Source organism: Pygocentrus nattereri, chromosome 17 (genome assembly GCF_015220715.1).
Source record: "Pygocentrus nattereri isolate fPygNat1 chromosome 17, fPygNat1.pri, whole genome shotgun sequence".
Lineage (NCBI taxonomy): Eukaryota > Metazoa > Chordata > Actinopteri > Characiformes > Serrasalmidae > Pygocentrus > Pygocentrus nattereri.
The window spans coordinates 22,161,779-22,181,702 of NC_051227.1; the positions used below are offsets into that span (position 1 = coordinate 22,161,779).

Consider the following 19,924-nt stretch of genomic DNA (forward strand, 5'->3'; position numbering starts at 1 on the left):
ACTGCACTGTTCTGTGCTCACACACATCCACAAATCAATAAATTGACAGAGATTCAAGTGTAGATTCAAGCAAAACTTATATTTTTCTCTGTCAAGTTTTAAAATGTGTACAAAAACATGCATTCTGGCAAGAATAGCATAAATGCTAATAATGTTAGCATTAGCTATGTTATGTTGCAATGCGGTCAATTCTGTGGTATTTCAGGCTTGACTTGTTAGATAATCTTATCTAATCTTATAATTATTTCCTTCATTTGATATCCAGAAGAGCATGTTCTGTTCATATTAGCCTGATACTGAAACTGGGAATCTGATCTGTGCCATCTGTAACACAAACACTGTCAACTTAAAGGTTAAGAATGTCTGTATAATTCATTTGGTTGCTGCAGTGTGAAAAATTACCATATCTGTCAGATTAGTTGCTGGCACACAGCTTATCCATCGTTTCCACAGTCGCCTCAAAAGCTTTTTCCTTTCTTTGTGGGGGCATGAATTCTGACCTAAGGTGTTAAATGGATTGGCAGGGGCCACTAACTTTTTGGAGGTCACACATGTTTATGGCAGGAGAGCTTGATAATGAGTTTTGGCTACGGCCGTGCACTCCTGTTGAGCCACATGCTTTCATGGATTAGCAGCACCCCTGGCTCCAGATAAAGAAAGAGTACCTGGGGTTGGGATAAAAAGCCTGCTGAAAAACACAAATAACTGGTAGTGTTTCAAAACAATGTTTGTCATTCTGTACAAATAGAATATAAATGAACTGAAGGCTAATTTGGTTCTTCAGTAACAGCTGAATGTCACATTGGGCAATCAAAGCGACTATTTCATTTGTTCTTCTCTGAGTAGGAAAACCAAAAGGCAGAAGAGCAAAGATAAGTTGGTGAAGTCTTTGGTGAAATCCCAGCTGCTGGTAGCTGATACTGAGCCCCAGAGAGTTGCTTCTGTGGAACCATCCTTATTAAAAGCCCTTTGGGACAAAGGCCCCAGCAGAAGTAATATATTTATATTTTGGTAGTTCTGGCTTTAAAGAAGAATTGATCAGTTATTTGATTTGTGACAACTTGTGATGGACTGTGACTTTACATCCCTTTATCTTAGTTTGCATAACTGTGCTGTTTGTTAGGGCACATCATTGTCATGATAAATTACAAAAAAATACACTTTCTGAGTATATAATGGGTGTCATCAGTACTTCTAGAGCACTGAACAACTGCACGTATTATAAATAAAGGCAGATTTTGACCAATAATAGGCCATTTTTCCACTGGCCATTAAAAAAAACAAGAACCAGTGGAACACACAGTACTAGCTCGTTTTCAGTACGTTTGAGACCTACTTGAGAGGCAGAGATTATAAAAACCATGGTCAGTGATGTTTTAGAAATTGTTTGCCACTCTAAAACATCTAAATTGGCTAATTAGCTGTGTTGGTTTCTAGTTATAGTTTGTTTAACTTATTGGCTAAGGAAGCCATGAGAGGCTGAGAGGTAATGATGCACTAATTTCATAGCTAGCACACTATTTAGGGAATACAGAGTCATTTGGGATTCGGCCTAGGATTTACGCTACTTGAATTTGAAACGTTAATCCATTCAAGTGACATTTTTTAGACTTATTTTACAGTTGCTGTTTTACAGTTAATCACATCGTAAGTACTTTAGTTCAAGCCTGTGATATTAATGATGCAGTTATTTAGGCTGCTAGCTAGCTGACCAGCCTAGTTCTAATTAAGCATGTAAGTCACCATTTCTTACTTCATCAATATACTTGGTAGTCCATGTGAGCAGCATGAGTCAAAGATTATTCCATTAACAGCAGGTTTTTTTTTGTGCCATACCGAGTTCAGTTGGTATGAAGCGGTCATAGCCTTGGTATGTAGTAGATTTTACAAAGGCTGTGAACATGGCTCAGCCAATCAGATTTATGACGGGAGCTATTCGTTTTATAAATAAAACGGTATACAGTTCTGTTCTGTGTGCATATGACAAAATGTTTACATGTGTAGAATAAATGGTGCATTTATTGGTAATGTGATAGTGCTTTGTGATTTTATCTTCCCCTGAAAGAGACTTTGCTACAGTGTTGTTGGCTTCAGCTGTGTGTGTCATCAAAGACAGGAGAATACCCTCAGGTATTATGTATACCATAACAGTGGAACCTTTTGGTACTGAACTGGTGGCCAATAGAAAAAAAAGCATAATTCCAGTTCTCTTTTAAAAGTTCTGGTACCAAGCAGCGCTGATTGATAACAATCTTTAATTCCATGAACTGCATAGTAAGAAGTAGCTGAATTGATTTCAGCCTCTTATTTGGCTAATTATTTATTAGTGCATCATACTCAGTTTTTAATTTTTCAAATGTAACTTTTTTTTTGGTTTGTTTTGTCCATTCAGTAAATCAGGAAAACTATATATTGTGATATATAATGTGCTGTAAAAATGCCCTTGAGTGTCATTATTTTTGCCAAATTTCCAAGAAACACTCTTTTCCTAATCCTACAGAATCCGATTCCTGAGAAGTAAAATATTAACATTTAGCACAGGGACCTTTTGCAAAGTTACAGATGATTAATGATGAAGATGATTAATCAGCTAATTTCAAACCAGCCTCTTTGATGACCATGGAAGGCAAATGGTCACCAGGTCTTGACATACTGACCTACCTCAGCATTTCTCCCTTAAACACCGTCTGAAGTTCCATCATTTGCTGCGTTTTCTCTTCACACTTAGTTGCATATGTGGTTACATTTTAATACCCAGCGTCTATGCTGGTTAGTAACAGGTCAGACGTTTATTTTCTTGAGTTAAAATCTGTTGTTCTGTTCCCATGTTCATGGTACAGGACTTTGGCAGTGGACCAAACAAAACTGACCTTTTGATGTAATTAAAGAAGAGGCAAGACTGTGCCTGAACAATTGGCCAAGGAGATTACTAGGCAGAAATTACTAGGCAGTTTAGATGGAAAGCAAAGCAGCCACTAAAGAACATTAAAGATACTGATTTCATGGTGGAACCTGTTATCCAGAGTGTGTCTGTTTTCTTCTTTCAGATTTGCTTTAAGAACAGGTTGTAACTGTGTCCAATGCATTACACATGGTCCTTTGGCTTTGAGTGCTTAACTTGCGAGAGGACAGTGTTGTCGCTTAAGGAGATGGACGTGCGGAATGAGGAACAGCTGGAAAGGGAAAATGGCCATTATATGCGACAAGAGGCATGCTCACATTTCTGTTCACAGCTGAGTAACAAAGCCCCCCATCCCCCCAGCTGAGGCAGTGTGGAAAATGTATTAGCACAATGCTGTCAAACTATGATTTGTTCAAAGACTCTTATCCTCGGGGTGATTCTGAATGCTTGCTGTTGGTATATGGTAGCAGGACTGAGCCTCTTCTGCGCTTTCAGTAGATGGTTGTTTAAAAAGATCATTTTTGTAAATGAGACGTGCGAAAGTGAAGAAAAAAGTTTATATTACCTCCACATGGCATCACCTAAACCCTTTTAGTACCTTTATTTTCAAGAATGCTGATTGGGATCTTTGCTAAAATTCTAAAAGCGTTGTTAGTGATTGCTCTTGCAGTGCTTTTTGGGTAGACAGTGTAGAGGCAATATTGGCTTCTGTTGTTTCAATGCACCACAGAAAAGAAACACATTGCATATTCAGGGCTTTGAATGATGGTATTGATGTAAATGATGGCAAAATGAGAGGAAAAGGCAGAAGACAATAGTGTTATTAGTCGATTAATTGAGTAATGTTTGATAGATTCAACAAATATTCAGTAAAATGTGCTCAATTTAATCATATTTGAAAACAGTGAAAAACAGATTATGTTCAGACTAACAGCCCAAATCTGGTTTTTGGCATATTCATCAAAAAAAAAAACACAAAATGCATTTTTTGCAAATCAGATCCAGATCACATTTGGAGGTGGTTTGAAATATGATTCCAGTCAGACTTTTACAGATGCATCTCAGTCTGGACGCTCTGAACACTCAAGCAATTGGCAAGCAATGATGCTGTCAAATCCAGAGTGACAGAAGTACTGGGATTCAAGAAGAGTGCCAAAGATTTATGCTTATACCAGAGAATTCTGATTCACCTCCATCTCTCCTGCATCTGTGTTTGAAATCCGTGTTGATCCATACCATACTATGTAGTTACTATGTCATTACCACAGCAACCCGCCCGCATAGATAAGATGTCTGGATGCACACATCTGGAGTCGATGATCTGATTTGAAAAACAAATCAAATTTGCCTGCTGTCTAAACACAGCCAAAGTGGCTCAGATCTGGTTTGAAAAATGTCAGGTTTGTGTGTCCACACCTCTGAAAACTGTGGTTCTAGATCAGATATGTATCCAATTAATGGCCATGTGACCTCAATGAGAAAAAGCAGAAAAGCTTTTAAGAAAAGCCAAATATCTGAATTTATGTTTGTTTCTTTTTTTTTTAGTATTTGGCATCCTTAGCAGCATCAAATCTAAAGTTAGTGCCAGCAAATGGGGCAAACATAGCACATCTGAGACTGTTTTGCCTTCGTCTCACTCTAATAGTAAAAGCTAAGACCTGTTCAGAACTGTTTATCTGATCTGGTTAACTGGTTAGCGCAGACTTGCTCTGCTGTTTAGTTTGTTTGCTGTTCATGACATTATTGATCAGGATGTGAACATGCGAGTCATTTGTGTCTCTTTACATTGACTTGCATTGAAAGGTTTTTGCCTCCTGTAAAGTTAATATTTTGGAGATTTTGTTTTTCATTGGACTTGTTTACATTGATGATAAATACACTCACTGGCCACTTTATTAGGTACAGTAATATGTTGGCAGTAATATGTTGGACCCCCTTTTGCCGTCAGGACTGCCTTAATTCTTCATGGCATACTTTCAACAAGGTGTTGGAAACATTCCTCAGAGATTTTGGTTGGTTATTTGAGGTACTGTTGCCTTTCTATCATCTGGAACCAGTCTGCCCATTCTCCTCTGATCTCTCACATCAACAAGAACATTTAAGTCTGCACAACTGCTGCTCGCTGGATGTTTTTTCTTTTTTGGACCATTCTCTGTAAACCCTAGAGATGGTTGTGCATGAAAATCCCAGTAGATCAGCAGTTTCTGAAATACTCAGACCAGCCCGTCTGACACCAACAACCACGCCACGTTCAAAGTCACTTAAATCACCTTTCTTCCCCCCATTCTGATGCTCGGTTTGCACTTCAGCAAGTTGTCTTGACCACGTCTACATGCCTAAATGCATTGAGTTGCGGCCGTGTGATTGGCTGATTAGCTATTTGTGTTAACAAGCAATTGAACAGGTGCCTAATCAAGTGGCTGGTGAGTGTATATATAAAGTGATATAGATTTCTAAAGCTGTTCTCCATCTATCATCAGAGTGTCTGGTAGGTTTCGTCACTCATCCTGACCAAGAACTGCCTAATTTAAGTCGCCAATTTACTGACATTGTCAACCACAAACCATTATTTTTGTGTAACGGAAGGCAATTTTTAAAATAGTACAACAATAAAACCAAAGCAATGGAAAGAAAGAGCTATTCATCTGTAAAGATGCACAGGATATCTGCAAGAAAATCTTGTGTTAGCAAGTGAAATATCTTAAAACTGGTCTAAATATTTTTCTTTACTCATTTTGAGATTGTTAGAATATTGCAAGATTGTTCAACTCATTTCTCTGTTTCTCTGCTCAAATGAATTAAGTTTCAACCTCTTTAAATAGAATTGAGTTATATCCCACAGTAAAGCTGGTCATTTGATTGTATTCTATTACAGATTTTCATTCATTATACCTTTTAAATTGAATTTGACATTTCTGAAATTTTTTTAATTAAATATTCAAATATTTGAGATACTATTTGACGGAATATCTGAAAGTAGCAGCACTTAGTCAATAGATTGTTCCATGATAGAAATAATCATTAGTTTGCAGTCTCTAGACTGCAGTGGTAGTTCAGTTCTACATCTATCGGCGCAACCAGCTCTGGCAGCAGCAGCTGAGCTGTGGGAGAATTGGGAGTGTGTCTGATTGTCCTCTGCTCTTCACTCAGACCTTCCTCAGAATGCAGGATTTAGCATGACGAAAGGCTGACATATTTGGAGCGAGCGGGAATCGTCTCTTGCGTCAGCTCTTTGTTTGGCCTCCGTTAAACAGAGAGAAAAATATGTCCGCTCTCAGAGCGGGATTTCTTCATTTTGAACCTGAGCATTAGAAAGTATGTATTTTTCCCACAGATGCTTCATATTTGCTGCCTACGATGGCTTGAGGGAAAGCTTTCGCTCCCCCAGTGTTGAACGAAGAAGCTTTTGTACTTCACAGGAGGCATTTAAAATTCATGTTGCCCCAGTTGCAGTGCCTCCTGGCAAAGCAGCAGTGTAGGAGAAAGGGCACTCAACGTCGCTCTAACAGCTCTAACAAACGCTTGTTTTTAGCTGACAGTAGAGATGTGAGATAGCCATGTATTGTACTCGAAGGCACATTTTTCTTGTAGACACAGTTGTTGGACTGGAAATGCAGTGTAGCGAATGTGAAAAGAATTCAGTTGGACAGAATATAAAATGTGCCAGAAACACCTAGAAACTCAGCACGATCCACATGTACTGCTGCTAGTGTTCCAAACCCAAGTCAAGGACATGTTAAAAGCAGTAACCTTTTATCACATGAATCATAACTAGTATATGATTGATGGCCCAAAAAATAAAGTCTCCAAAATGACAACTTCACAGGTGAAGGCAAGGTATTCTTTGCTTTTTTTGCTGTTGTCTGAAAAAAACTTACATCTCCAAAATGGTAACTTTACAGGAAAAGGAAAACAAAAGCTACTTTACTTTCAGTGTAAGTCAATGGAACCAGACTCCCCCCCCCCCAAGTCATTTTGGGACATTACTTCTGGTCGATTCTTCATGACATTTACACACAATGTAAAGGGTAACAGGCAGTTTAAATTATGTCAAAAACTGAAAAATAAATGGAGTTACGAGGTTTTCTTTCAGACAGCAGCGTTTTAATATAAGTTAATATAATAGGATTAGGATAAGTATTTTTCAGGCATTTCTATTGGTTTATTCATCATGCAGTTTTGATACAATGTAAAAGATACTGTGTTTAAACAGTGCAGATTTTTATTTTTTATTTTTTTGTAAACTGTTGGTTGATTTTCTAAAACTGTTCTCCATCTATCATCAGAGCGTCTGATGATGAGGATTTGTCACTCAACCTGGGAAAGAATGGTCCCACTTTAAGAGGAAGTGACCATTTGACTGACATTAACGTCCACAAACCATTATTTTTGCATAGTGGAAGACGATCTTCAGAACAGTCCAACAACAAAACCAGACCACCAGAAACAAAGAGCTATTCATTTTCATACATTCATATTAATGCATTTGTTTCAAGCAGAGTTGATCACTGTAATGCTCTTCTTACTGGACTTTCTAAGAAAGCAATACATCCTTTACAAAATGTGTCAACGTAGATCCTGACAAAAACTAAACAGAGCAATCATATCATGCCCGTTTTAAAGAGCTGCACTGGCTCCCTGTATCATTCAGGGTAGATTATAATGTTCTGCTGCTAGTCCTTAAGGCTCTAAATGACCTTAAATCACCGCTTACATCACAGAGTGTCTGTCTCTTTATGTTCCAGCACATGATCTAAGATCTGCAGATAATGACCTTCTGCAAACACCTTCTGTAAAATACAGAAAACATGGAGAGACTCATTCAGTTATTCTGTTTCTAACCTGTGGAGCTCAATTCCACCTTTTATTAGACAGTCAAGCTCAGTGCTCCCTTTTAAGAAGCATATAAAACGTACCTCTATAGCTGAGCATTTAATTAAAACTCAGAAGTTCCATGGTATTTATCTTTTAATCTGATCTGTGACATTTTCCTATTACTTTCCTGTGTGTTATGTATTATTATAGTCATTACATTTATTGCCTGTCAGTAAAGCACTTTGAGCTGGCACTGGCATGAAAAGTGCTTAAATAAACAATAATTATTGTTGCTGTTGTAGTTTTTATTAATGAATTATTAATAATGATTATTTTTGCATTTATTAAAGCTCTGCAGGATATCTGCAAGAAAATGGCATGTTGGCATATGAATACGTCTTGCTAATACTAGTATAAATATCCTTTTATCTCGTTTTGAGATTATTACAATATTACAAGATGATTCAATTTATTTCTGGAGTTTTTTCTTTTTTTGACTTGTTTCAAGTATTTCTATTAATACAAATTGTCTTATTGCGAGACCATGTGGATAATAATTTAGCTTTGTAGATTTGTTTTAAGAAATGTTTGAAACAAGCAAAACTATCAAGCAGTTAACTAAGACTCTTAATTGGATAGCAGTTGGTTGAGTAATCTTATAATAGTCTTACCACAGTCTCGGAATGAGACGTGTTAGATATTAGAGTAGATTTAAAATGATTTCACTTGCCAGTGTAATATTTTGTAATTGTAACTCACTTAAGAGCTGCTAAAATCTTCCTTCTTTCTAGTTAAAGACCACACAGATCTGCCAATCAGTAACTGGCAGTTCTACAGTCCAGGGTAAAGCCATGTGTTAGCACTGGCTACACCAAGACTGTGGGACAGCATGTCACCCGCATTAAATCTGTCCAATCCAGATCTCTTCTAAATTTGAGTTATCTGAAACTAGGGGGCACTTGTTTAAAGCGTCAAACATTATTATTATAACCTTTTTTTCTATTGTTTAATTTACATATTAGATAATATCAGTTGATTTTAAAGGTCTTCTATAAATAAAACTTAGTAACTCATCTCTGTGGGTGGAGCGTCTGAGGCTGAAAGTAAGAGCACATTAATGAGGCACTTCTGCTTAAACACAATATGTACAGTATGCAGTATTCATCATTATCATCATCTTCATAGTATACTTGTGCACATTGTTCACTTCATACAGAATTAAATAGATTGTGAAGTTGCTACATAACCACATGAACATAAGGCTGTATTGCACCTTCCATATTTGGTTCTCTGTAAATATGATGTCTGTCTCTATTTTGTGTTAACTTATTCTATTTTCTCACTTCTCCTTTAGATTTACGTAGCTTGTAGCGAAGTACACACTGAATCCTGTTGTACTTGTACAATAACAATAAATGTATTTGTATCTGTATCATCCACTTTAATCTAACTCCAATTAAGACGTTGCCATGAGGAGTTTTCTGTTACTGTGAACAGTAACGCAGACTAACACTGCAGAATAGATCTGCAGATTTTCTCTCATTCTACTCTCCTGTTTTTGAATTGGACAAAAACGTGCAGGCCTCACACACGCATGCAGACACAGTCCTGCTCATTGAACCATGTTCTTATAAACAGTGCATGGATTTACTGTTTCAATGACTGATTAGATGAGCAGATGTAAAGATGTGCAGTGACTGTTCAACCTGAGCTGATCTGATACGGCTCTCAGATTTGACCTTTCAACATCAGACAAGAGCATTGATCCACAGAGTACATGTGGTACCTACTCTCTCTCTCTATCTCTCTCTCTCTCTCTCTTTCTCTCTATCCATCTCTCTCGCTCTCTCTCTCTCTCTCTCTCTCTCTATATATATATATATATATATCTTTCTTGCTTTCTTTCTTGTTCTTTCTCTTACCTATTTCTCCCTCCCTGCATCTCTCTGCATCTCTCTGCATCAAATTTCTCTTTCTCCCTCTATGTCTCTCTATACATCTTTCTCTCTGTCTGCCCTCTATCCCACTATCTGTTACTCTTTCTCGCTCTCTGTCTCTCTATCCATCTCTCTTTATCCATCTCTCTCTATCTATAACCCTCTCTGTTCGCTCTCTCTCTCTCCCCCCCCTCTTTCCTTTCTGTCTCTCTGTCTCTTTCTTTCTTTTACTTTCTCCCTTTTCTCATCCTTCTCAAAATCTTTTTCTCATATTTTTCTTCTATTTATTTCTTGTTTTTTAACTTTCTTTCAGCCATTCCCTCTCGTCTCTCTCTCACCCTCACACTCTCTCTTCCTCCTACACTCCTCTATCTGCTGCTCTATAAGCCTTAGGGGTCAGTATGGAGCTGCTGCATTGCTATCTATCAGGGTGCTCCATTAGAACTGGAGTGGCTGTGATCCTCAGGCTCACAGCACTCTGAGGAGGAGAGCAGGGGCCACATCTGGATGCTGTCCACATGGCTACCATTTACTCTCTCCCAGGCCCCAGACAGAGTGTGTACGCCTGAGCTTTCAGACTCCGGCTGTATGTTTAAGTCCTCTGTATGTTGGTGAGTCATCAGGCTTTGTACTTTTTCCAGCAGCAGGTGTAACGGTTGCTTCAGTGTAAACTCCTACAGACTGAAAGAGCTCCTACATGATAATGTACTTGGCAACGTGTGATGCTATGAGAAAGCACCTCTGCTTTCTTCTCTTACGGTGTATAATTACACATTTTCTGTCTACTTCATCCTCTCTACCAACACCCACAAACGCAGAGATCAAGCTAACATCTTGCTGTTTTGAAGGCTTCATTCATTATGCTAAACTAACTGCTCTTGACCCTGACATCTTAAAACTGCATGCAGAGAAAGGAAATTGTAATAACAAATTCATCTGACTCTAGCTAAGTAGGAAATCGGTTTAATTTGCCTGGGTGTTTAGCAGTCCCTTCAGACACTCCCCCAGGCTTGGTGTTGTGGCGTGTTTGCTTATTGTTTGCTGTAAGATTCAGGCAAAAATGGGAACAAATGGAGAAACTCTTTAAACTGTTGGCAAACCCACTACTAGACCCGTATTTAGGCTCTTCTACATAAAAGTCCTTGCATGTTTGAATCTAAAGAGCACAACATAAACTACTCACAAGGTGGATGTGGCTACACCATATTCTTGCACCAGCATGTTCTTGTACTATATTTATGTTTTAATTGCACTGTTGAAATGGGGGAAAAAACATACCATCATGCAAACACAATGCTAGAAAGCATGGATTCCCAGGGCGGCTGCAAACAGTGCCCACAGTACTGGACCCTTACTAGGGCTGTGATGTATGCCCTTCATACCTCGAATTAGACCACCTCTTTAAAGCACTGGTTGACCTGTGCATGCACTGTGCTGTTAGCCCCTAGTCTACTGCTAAGAGAGGCTAGCAGACCTGGTAGACAGTGGAAAGCTGCACTGTGAGAGCCGCAGTGCTCTGCGAGAAAAGCAGTTGGCCTGGAGCTCGGATTTTTCATAGGATGAAGCCATGGATGGACTTTCAACTCTGGCGTTTGATGCTGACGGGTATTCGGGTCAGCCTTACTGTCCACTTGGTTTTATTCAGTTGTATGTAACGTTTTGGGCACCTCTGGTCAAATTACATGCTTTTTGATTACATTATTTTGATTGTCTAAGTGAAAATAAGTGAACACATCCTGTACATAGATCACACTTCTGCGCGTTGTAATGCACAATTACTGTGTATTTCCTGAATTAAACATACTCTAACATCTGCACAAAGATGGTATTTGGTTTTCAGGTTTTCAGACTTGTGCCCACAGCCATATACCAAATCAGTTATCATTTATTTTTACATGACAATTTTTAATGACTGGCCCACGTCACAGGATAGTCAGGAGTATTGGCTCATCCTGACATCTGTAAAGGTGTCATGATTTCAGAAAGGTCTTAATCTCCCAAGACTGTGCTGTGGATGGATGTTTGATAAATCCAATTTCCACTGCTGTGATCATTTCCACCTGCGCCCCTGTTTCATAAAGATTCAAATCATACCTACCACATTTTCACATTAGTAAGGGTTTGCTTGGTTTAATCAATTCTGTACTAAGTGCCAGGCTTAAACAGTATTTGTCATTGTGCCGTTAAGACATACAATTCTTTGTACATGAGACACATTTTAAAATAGCATTTCTGTACAAATTGTAGTGCACAATTTCAATTTATTTGCTGAGTTGAACATTTTGGGAAAAAATAAAACAAAATCTGCCATTACTTTTTCACAGACCATGTTTTATTTTTTTTTTCCAGTATATAAACAGTAATTGCACATTAAAATGTGCAGGATGTATACATACTATAATTTTAAAAATCCACAAAAAATAATTTGACCAGAGGTGCTCTGTTCTGATTGGCTGCCCAATAATGTGCCTGTTTCATAAAGCAGTCTGGGCTGAAACACCTACACTGATCAGGCATAACATTATGACTACCTCCTTGTTTCTATGCTCTTTGTCCATTTCATCAGCTCCACTTACTGTATAGGTCCACTTTGTAGTTCTACAGTTACAGACTGTAGTTCATCTGTTTCTCTCATACTTTGTTAGCCCTGCTTTTACCCTGTTCTTCAGTGGTCAGGATCCCCATGTACCCTCACAGAGCAAGTACTCTTTAGGTGGTGGATCATTCTCAGCACTGGAGTAACACTGATGTGGTGGTGGTGGTGTGTTAGTGTGTGTTGCGCTGGTCTGAGTGGATCAGACACAGCAGTGCTGCTGAAGTTTTTAAAAACCTCAGTGTTGCTGCTGGACAGAGAATAGTCCACCAACCAAAAATATCCAGCCAACAACATCCTGTTACCACTAATGAAGGACCAGAGGATGACCACGCAAACTTTGCAGCAGCAGATGAGCTACTGTCTCTGACTTTACATCTACAAAGTGGACTAACAAGGTAGGAGTGTCTAATAGTGTGGAAAGTGAGTGGACACAGTTTTTAAAAACTCCAGGTGATTATATGTTAACATGTTGCTTTTTGTGACATCACAAAAGCAGTTAATTCACAATGAACTGTTTCTGCATCTTAGTTTTTATACATGCACTGGATTGACTAAGGAGTGTCTGATGCATTGTGAAACTGTAGGAATGCTCACGCACACACTGCACCAGACTCTTATTTAAAAAAAAAGTGATAACATTGTCCCTTGAAAAGCAAATGTCAGTAGAAGTATGAGTAATCTGGTAATCATCTTGTGCTAACAAGTACGCATCATGTTTTTTTAACACATGGATTGCTGCCTTACGTCACCTTCCCAGCTCAGTAATAAGAAACTTTTTCCCCCAGGCCTGAGAATCATCCCCCAGTGTCATGTTCTGTTCACGCACGCTGCTGTTCATTTACAGCTCGGGACAGGTGTCACTGCGAGTCTGCACTTCACTAATGTTTAGGCATCACGCTTGACTAGAGAAGCTGATGAACCCACTCCCAGGCTGGTTGTTGATCCACCACCCTACTGCCTCCTGAGAATAGACCCCTGGATAGAGCGCAGATGGCCATTACCATGGAGACCCGCACATTCATCCATCAGAAATAGGCCTGCTCGTCCCACATGCTGCATCTGACGATCAACGTCACTTTCATTACAGACGCCATCAGAAGTGCATGATGGATGTAGAGAGAATGTATCTTTTTTCCTTGAACAGCACACAGGCCTACTTATTGTTCTCAGACATGCTAAAATACACAACTCTGAAATAGATGTCAGAGACCACCCCTTCTTTATTTAATATGTTAAAATTGCCATTAAGTACAAAATATTCATTTTTCAGGAGGGATTTCTGAGATTAGATATAAGATAATCCACTTACATCATGAAGGAGAGAGAGTCAAAGGAAGGGAGAAAATTAGTTTCTAAAACTGGGGTACAAAAAAAAAAGTGAGTCCTAACAACCGTGCAAGATCTGATAGACCACCAAAACTGTCACCATCAGATAAACAGTACATGAAGCTCTTATCTTTGAGAGAGAGGAGAAAATCAAGCTCCATTCTTGATTCAGATCTGAAAACATTCACAGGAGTTTCAGTCCGGCTTTGCGCTGTGAAAAGACAGCTCAGCACTATGAGTCTGAAAGGATGTGTAGCTGTTAAAGAAGCTCTTAGTGAGAGAAGCTAATTTGCAAATTAAACGAAGCTGCTGGTGTTTTCAGGACAATGGACTGACCACCCCAGAGTCCAGACCTCAACATTATTGGCTGAATGTGTTTGGGATTACTTGGATTCTGAGAAGCAGAAAATGCAAACAACTTGTAAGACTGAGCTTTGGATTTCAATGAAACAGCAAGTCTTTTGAAAATAATGGAAGCTGTAACAAAGGCAAAGAGTGGACACAATAAATACTAAAAAACTATTATATTGAGCTGTTGAGGCTTCTGTGCAATTTTCTGTTTATTTTTATGTTTATGTAGTTTTCTGTTTAATTTTCTGCTTTTTGTCCTGTTGTTGAAAAATGAAAATCTTGTACATAATGGCTGTTTTGACTGGGCATATAATAAAAGAAGGGTGGCCTTCTTTTAGTTCCACAGAACTGTATGTACATGTTGAATTGGTTTTCATATTATACTGTAGAAGTGAAAGTCTGAATACGGTGTCAAAATATTAGTTTAAAGTACAAGTAATAAGTAAATGTGTCAACAAACAATATAACAGTTTTCATTGTTTGCTGATGTGGTGCTGTGTGCACTAATATGCTGACACAGGAACAAATTCTGAGCACTTTACTGTTATAGTGATATGATATTTGGTTGGATGTTTTAATAAAAACAATACAGCTCAACTGGCTGGAAAGAGATAAAGTGAAAAATCTGGCTTTTGAGATTTGTAAAGAGCACATTACAGTTGTAATGAAAATTATACTTGTTTCTTTCTTTCGGAAGCTGAATTAAAGTAAAAGTGTTCAATTTCCATGCTACTTCAGTGAAGCCAAGACATGTTTGGTGTCTGAAGTTTGCCTCTTTTTGTTTTGCACTGCAGTTTTGGTGCTAACAAGCACTAGAAGCTTTTATCCCACCAATTAACGTCTTGCAAACTGCACATTGTCACATCCTGCCTCGAAATGTGTTAAGTAATTTTGCATACACTCACTGAGCACTTCATTAGGAACACTATACTCATACTGTGTAGGGCCTTCCTTTGCTCTCAAAACAGCCTCAGTTCTTTGTGGCATGGATTCCATGAGATGCTGGAAACATTTCTCTGAGATTCTAGTCTCATGTTGACACGACTGCGTCTTTCAGTCTTTCCACACTTTTTTGCCAAAATAGAGCAGATTGCTTTAGAAATGTCATGATGCCACATTTTCTTTTTCAAATACCAGTACTGATATTAAAATCTTGAATATCGACCAAAACTCTTCCAACATTTTTTCTTTTAGAACTGCTATGCTTTTAAATGAGCTTTTTTTTAAATTGAAGTCTAACACTTTGTTAACACAGCAGGTAAAAGTGGCCTTTTTTTCATGTGTGACACAGATGTGTTGCTTGTCTGTCAGTATGAACAGCAAAATATTGCACTGAATCTGAAAAATTAATTTTCTCTTAGTTCTCAATTTGGGATGCTTTCATGTATAGTACTGAAATCCGATACATATCTGCTATATGGCAATGTGTCTCTGTCTGAACAGCTGGAATGGGGTTCAAGCGACTTTGTCAATTCAGCATGACATTTGTGATAATTTTGTGCTGCTGATATCTCATGAACATTTGGGGTTATTTTTCTGTACAAATAAAAGTAGAAGACACCTTTTCCAAACCACAAAGAGATTTCAAAGAATGACTTAACTTGGTCATAGATGAGCGAGGCTGCAGTTAAAAGCCTGAAAGCAAAGAAAAGAAGAATCCAAGGATGCGGCCCAAAGAGGAGGCCATGGAGATGCTGGTGAAGGTGAAACTGAAACCTCCAGGCTATTACTGTTGACCCCATTTTGATTGTTACCTCTGGATGACCATGCCATGTGAAGCATTGTTCTTTTTGTGCATGTGTTTAGCTGTTTAGACTAATGTCACATACAGGTCATGTCTAAAAGTTAGTGAGAACAGCCTCAGATTTGGTGAGAAAATCAGATTTGGGCCACTGTTACCTGCTGTGTAAACATAGCCTAACACTCTACTGCCCCACAGGAAGAACTTCACAGCTAACATCATATCACACAGTTTGAGTCTGTGTTATTTCAGGTTAGATTTGTTATAGGATTTTTTATTTTTAATATATTTGAACCAGCGTTTTGATCTATTTTTGTTCCCGCAAGCTGATTTCAATGTAGATACCTGCTATTGGATTGGCGCCATCTTGAGATTGCTTGGATCACTTTTATGTCATTGTGGGATCATAACGAGTAACTTCTGTTGAACTGAATTCAGCACCAAGCTGTGGGAGAGCCAGGGGGTCAGCTGGGTTGGGGTAGCATCATCTATGTCCCTGTGTAGTCCTGTTCTGGGTCAGACTGTAGATCTTTCTCTGTTCTGGTTGTCACGACTCGTGATGACGGCAGCTGCTTTTTGTCTATAACACCATCAGCAGCAGCACCAGCAGCTCGACTGACCCCCTTGCTCCATTATCACCATTAGCAGACCACTTTATCATGTGTGGGATGCTTTTTTGCATATTGTAGCTACACTCATGAGCCCCCCCCCTCCATCTCATCCTCTCTTCTCTCTCTATCTCCTACGTTCTCTTTCTCTCTCTTTCTGTTTTTTCTTTCTCTCTCTTTACCGCCCCATCCCCCTCTTCTCTCTCTACATATTTATTTTTCTTTCTCTTTCTCTCACTTTTTCTTCATTTCTTTTTGCTTTTCTCTCTTTCTCTCTTTTATTCATTAGTCTTTCTTTTGCTTGATTTGTTTCTTTCTGTTTTTTCTTTCTCTATCACCCCTTCTCCCTTTCTTCTGTCTTCTGCTTTCTCTTTGTTTTTTCTTTCTTCTCTCTCTACATGTTTCTTTATTTCTCTTTACTCTTTCTTTTACTTTTTCTCTCTTTCTTTCTTTCTTTCTTTCTTTCTTTCTTTCTTTCTTTCTTTCTTTCTTTCTTTCTTTCTCTTTCATTTTGGCTCTCATCCCCTCCTTCTGTCTCCAGTTTCCTCTTGCTCCCTCTTTATATTTCTTTTTTCTTTTCGTCTCTCCATCACCACATTTCCTCCTTTCTTCTCTGTTGCTTTCTCTTTTTCTATTTTTTCCTGTCTTCTTTCTCTATTTTTTCTCTTTCACTTTTTCTTCTGTTTCCTTTTTCTCTTTCTCTCTTGCACTCTCTTTTGTCACTTCTCTCTCTCTCTCTCTCTCTCTCTCTCTCTCTCTCTCTCTCTCTCTCTCTCTCTCTCTCTCTCTCTCTCTCTCTTTCCATTTGTGAGCTACTTCTCTATGTGGTCATGTAATTATACCTGAAATGTATAAACGTGTGTTTTTCCTGCTGTAGGTAAGCTTTTAATTGTGACCTCCATGCTACTGAGTGAGCCATCCTCCTCCTCCTCTTCTGCACTTATCCTTCTTATTAAGCCATTTAATTGTGCCCAGAAGAGATGTAGCAGACTTCAGCATTGCCTCCCTGAAAGCTCTAAAAAGGCTTAAGGCCACACATCTTTAAAAATGCTTTAAAGTGAGTCAAATGAGAAAAGCATTTTATGTTGATTAGAGAGCCGTCAGAGCGAAAGAACCTCAGCGCACTTGACCTCTCAAGAAAAAATCTAAATTTTTAGTGCTTGCAGTCAATTAGTTCATCTGCACTGAAACTGAAAAAACAGCATTTTAACGACTCATGGGAATAATCAAATATTTTTCAGTGCAATCAAGGCAGTGGAGACTAAACAAAAAGAATTTAGTAACTGCTAAGAATTTACTGAACTTCTGTACACAAATGCATTATTTTGTAGCAACTGTTGGGTGAAAATCTCATTCATCATAATGAGAAACCTGACATTATATGCAGGGATATGAACTCCTGTTTGTTATATAGGGGGCATAGTTAATAATATTGTTTTTCATGTTTTAATATTGACATATAAAGCATTGGATATCATGACAATATGGCATACTTTGTCGTATGTTGGATAATAATTTTAATGCTGAGTGTTTTTGTACTGAAGAGATGTTAGTATCACCCAGATGGATAGGCATATCAGATATATCAATATTGGAAAAGAAGAAATAGTATATCATTGTTTATGTAAGGTGGCTTAGTTATAACACAGCATTAAACTAACCATGCCATGTACTTAGGTGCCCCACTGTGTACTTTAGTTCTTTAGCTCTGACTGGAAGCTGTTTAAATGCTTCAAGATTATGCTACACTATAAGGACAAAAGTATTGGGAAGGTGTCCCATTCCATACACCTGCAGGAGCTTTCATGTCATACTGTTCTAAATCCGTAGGCGTTAATATGGAGTTGTCCCACTTTGCAGCTATAACAGCTTCCACTCTTCTAGGAAGCTGTCACGCATCCATTGGGCTATGAACCACATGTTCATATGGACTCCATTTCCCAGAATCCTTTGGGAGGACGCATGACTCAGGACTTTCAATCTCCCAGTATCCTCTGGGAGATCACATGACTCCTGATCTCCCTTCATGCTACAGTCAGGTGCTCTCGCTCACTGGTGTACTGATTTCTGTGCACTTGTGTCATATGACCTTATTAGTTAGGTTTATAAGTCCGGGCTTTAGCGTAGGCCAGTTGCGAGGTATTGAATCATCATTGGTCTACTGAGCATTATATTCTCTGTCTGATTCCTGTTTATGACCATTGTTTCCTGTTTTCTGACTCTGCTTTTTGCCTTAACCCTTGGATTGTTTGCCCTTATCGTTTAGCCACTGTTGACCTGTTGACTTTTTTGCCTGTTTTCTGTACTCTGCCTTTGCCTGCCCCTTTTTTGATTGATTGCCTAGTGTTATGTTTGTCTTTGTGTATTGGTTGTACTTCCAGGACCCACGCTTGTTTTGTGACTATGCACTTGGATATTGTCTTCATCGATAAAGTCTCATCTGATCCTTTAAGTGCGAGCCTCTGACTCCTTCTGGCATGTTACAGAAACTTTCTACAAGATTTTTGAGCATGTCTGTGGGAATTGTTTCATCCAGAGGCGCATTTGTGTGGCCAGCCACTGATATTGGGTAAGATGGCCTGGCTCGCAATCTCTGTTCTAGTTCATCCCAAAGGTATTCGATGAGGTTGAAGTCAAACCATACATTTTTACTGCTCCAGTCCAGTGGCAGCGTGCTTTACACCACTCCTCCTAATTCTTGGCTTTGTGCATTTTGATCTTAGGATTGTGTGTAGCTGCTTGGCCAAGTAAACCTATTTTGCCCCTAACTCACATCCATTGCATTCCATTTCACAATAGCACTTACAACTGACAGGGGCAGATCTAGCACGACAGAGGTTTCACAAGTTGACTTGTGGTAGAGGTGATATCCTATGACAGTGCCACATTTAAGTCACTAACCTCATCAGTCCGACCCATTCTACTGCCAATGTTTGTCTATCGAGGCTGCAAGACTATATACTTAATTTTATCCACCTGTCAGTAATGGATGTGGCTGAAACACCTGAACTCAATAGTTAGGAGGGGTGTCCCAATACTTTTGCCCATATAGTGTGTATTACAACCACCAAGAGGTAGATTAAAATATAAGAGTAAGTATAGCATACTTTCTTGTTGTTATTGAGTTGACTCAAAAGTAAAACTAATTAAAGTTATTAGATCTGTGGTGATGATGATGATGATAATGATGATGATTTGAACCCTTTCTTTTGGAGCCAGTGAACCTGATTCAGTGTGATAATTGGTGATGTGATTCTCACTTCAGCCTCAGTGGACCAGAGATGTGATTTTTTGCACTTCTCTTTCTGACTTGCCTGGTGTTCCTGAAGTTTCGTTTGATCGGGAAGGAAATGCTGGATCATTCTCTTTGCACTCGGCTCTAGCTGTCTGCATATGGTGCAGAAACTCTGGGTTAGACTCCCTGGTAAGATGTTCAGAGTAGCTAGAGAATCTGCCTTCCAGCTGAGGGGCTTCCATGTCTGTAGCCTCTGGCAATGTGACTGCGTAGATGCATTCTCTCTTACCACTGAGACAGACAAAGAGTGAGGGAGAGACAGATGAGTAGAGAAAGGGAGGGAGGGATCATTTCACCTTGTTCATCTGGCTGATACGTGTCCAACACCACTCGGTTATGAAAGTTATTCCACA

The 19,924-nt window shown here is 38.9% G+C and overlaps 1 protein-coding gene across 5 annotated transcripts in view; it reads left to right on the forward strand.

Annotated features, from left to right (window-relative positions):
* nbeab (neurobeachin b) overlaps positions 1 to 19,924 on the forward strand; it is a 481,645-nt gene that overhangs the window by 19,723 nt on the left and 441,998 nt on the right. The gene's annotated exons all lie outside the window — the stretch shown is intronic.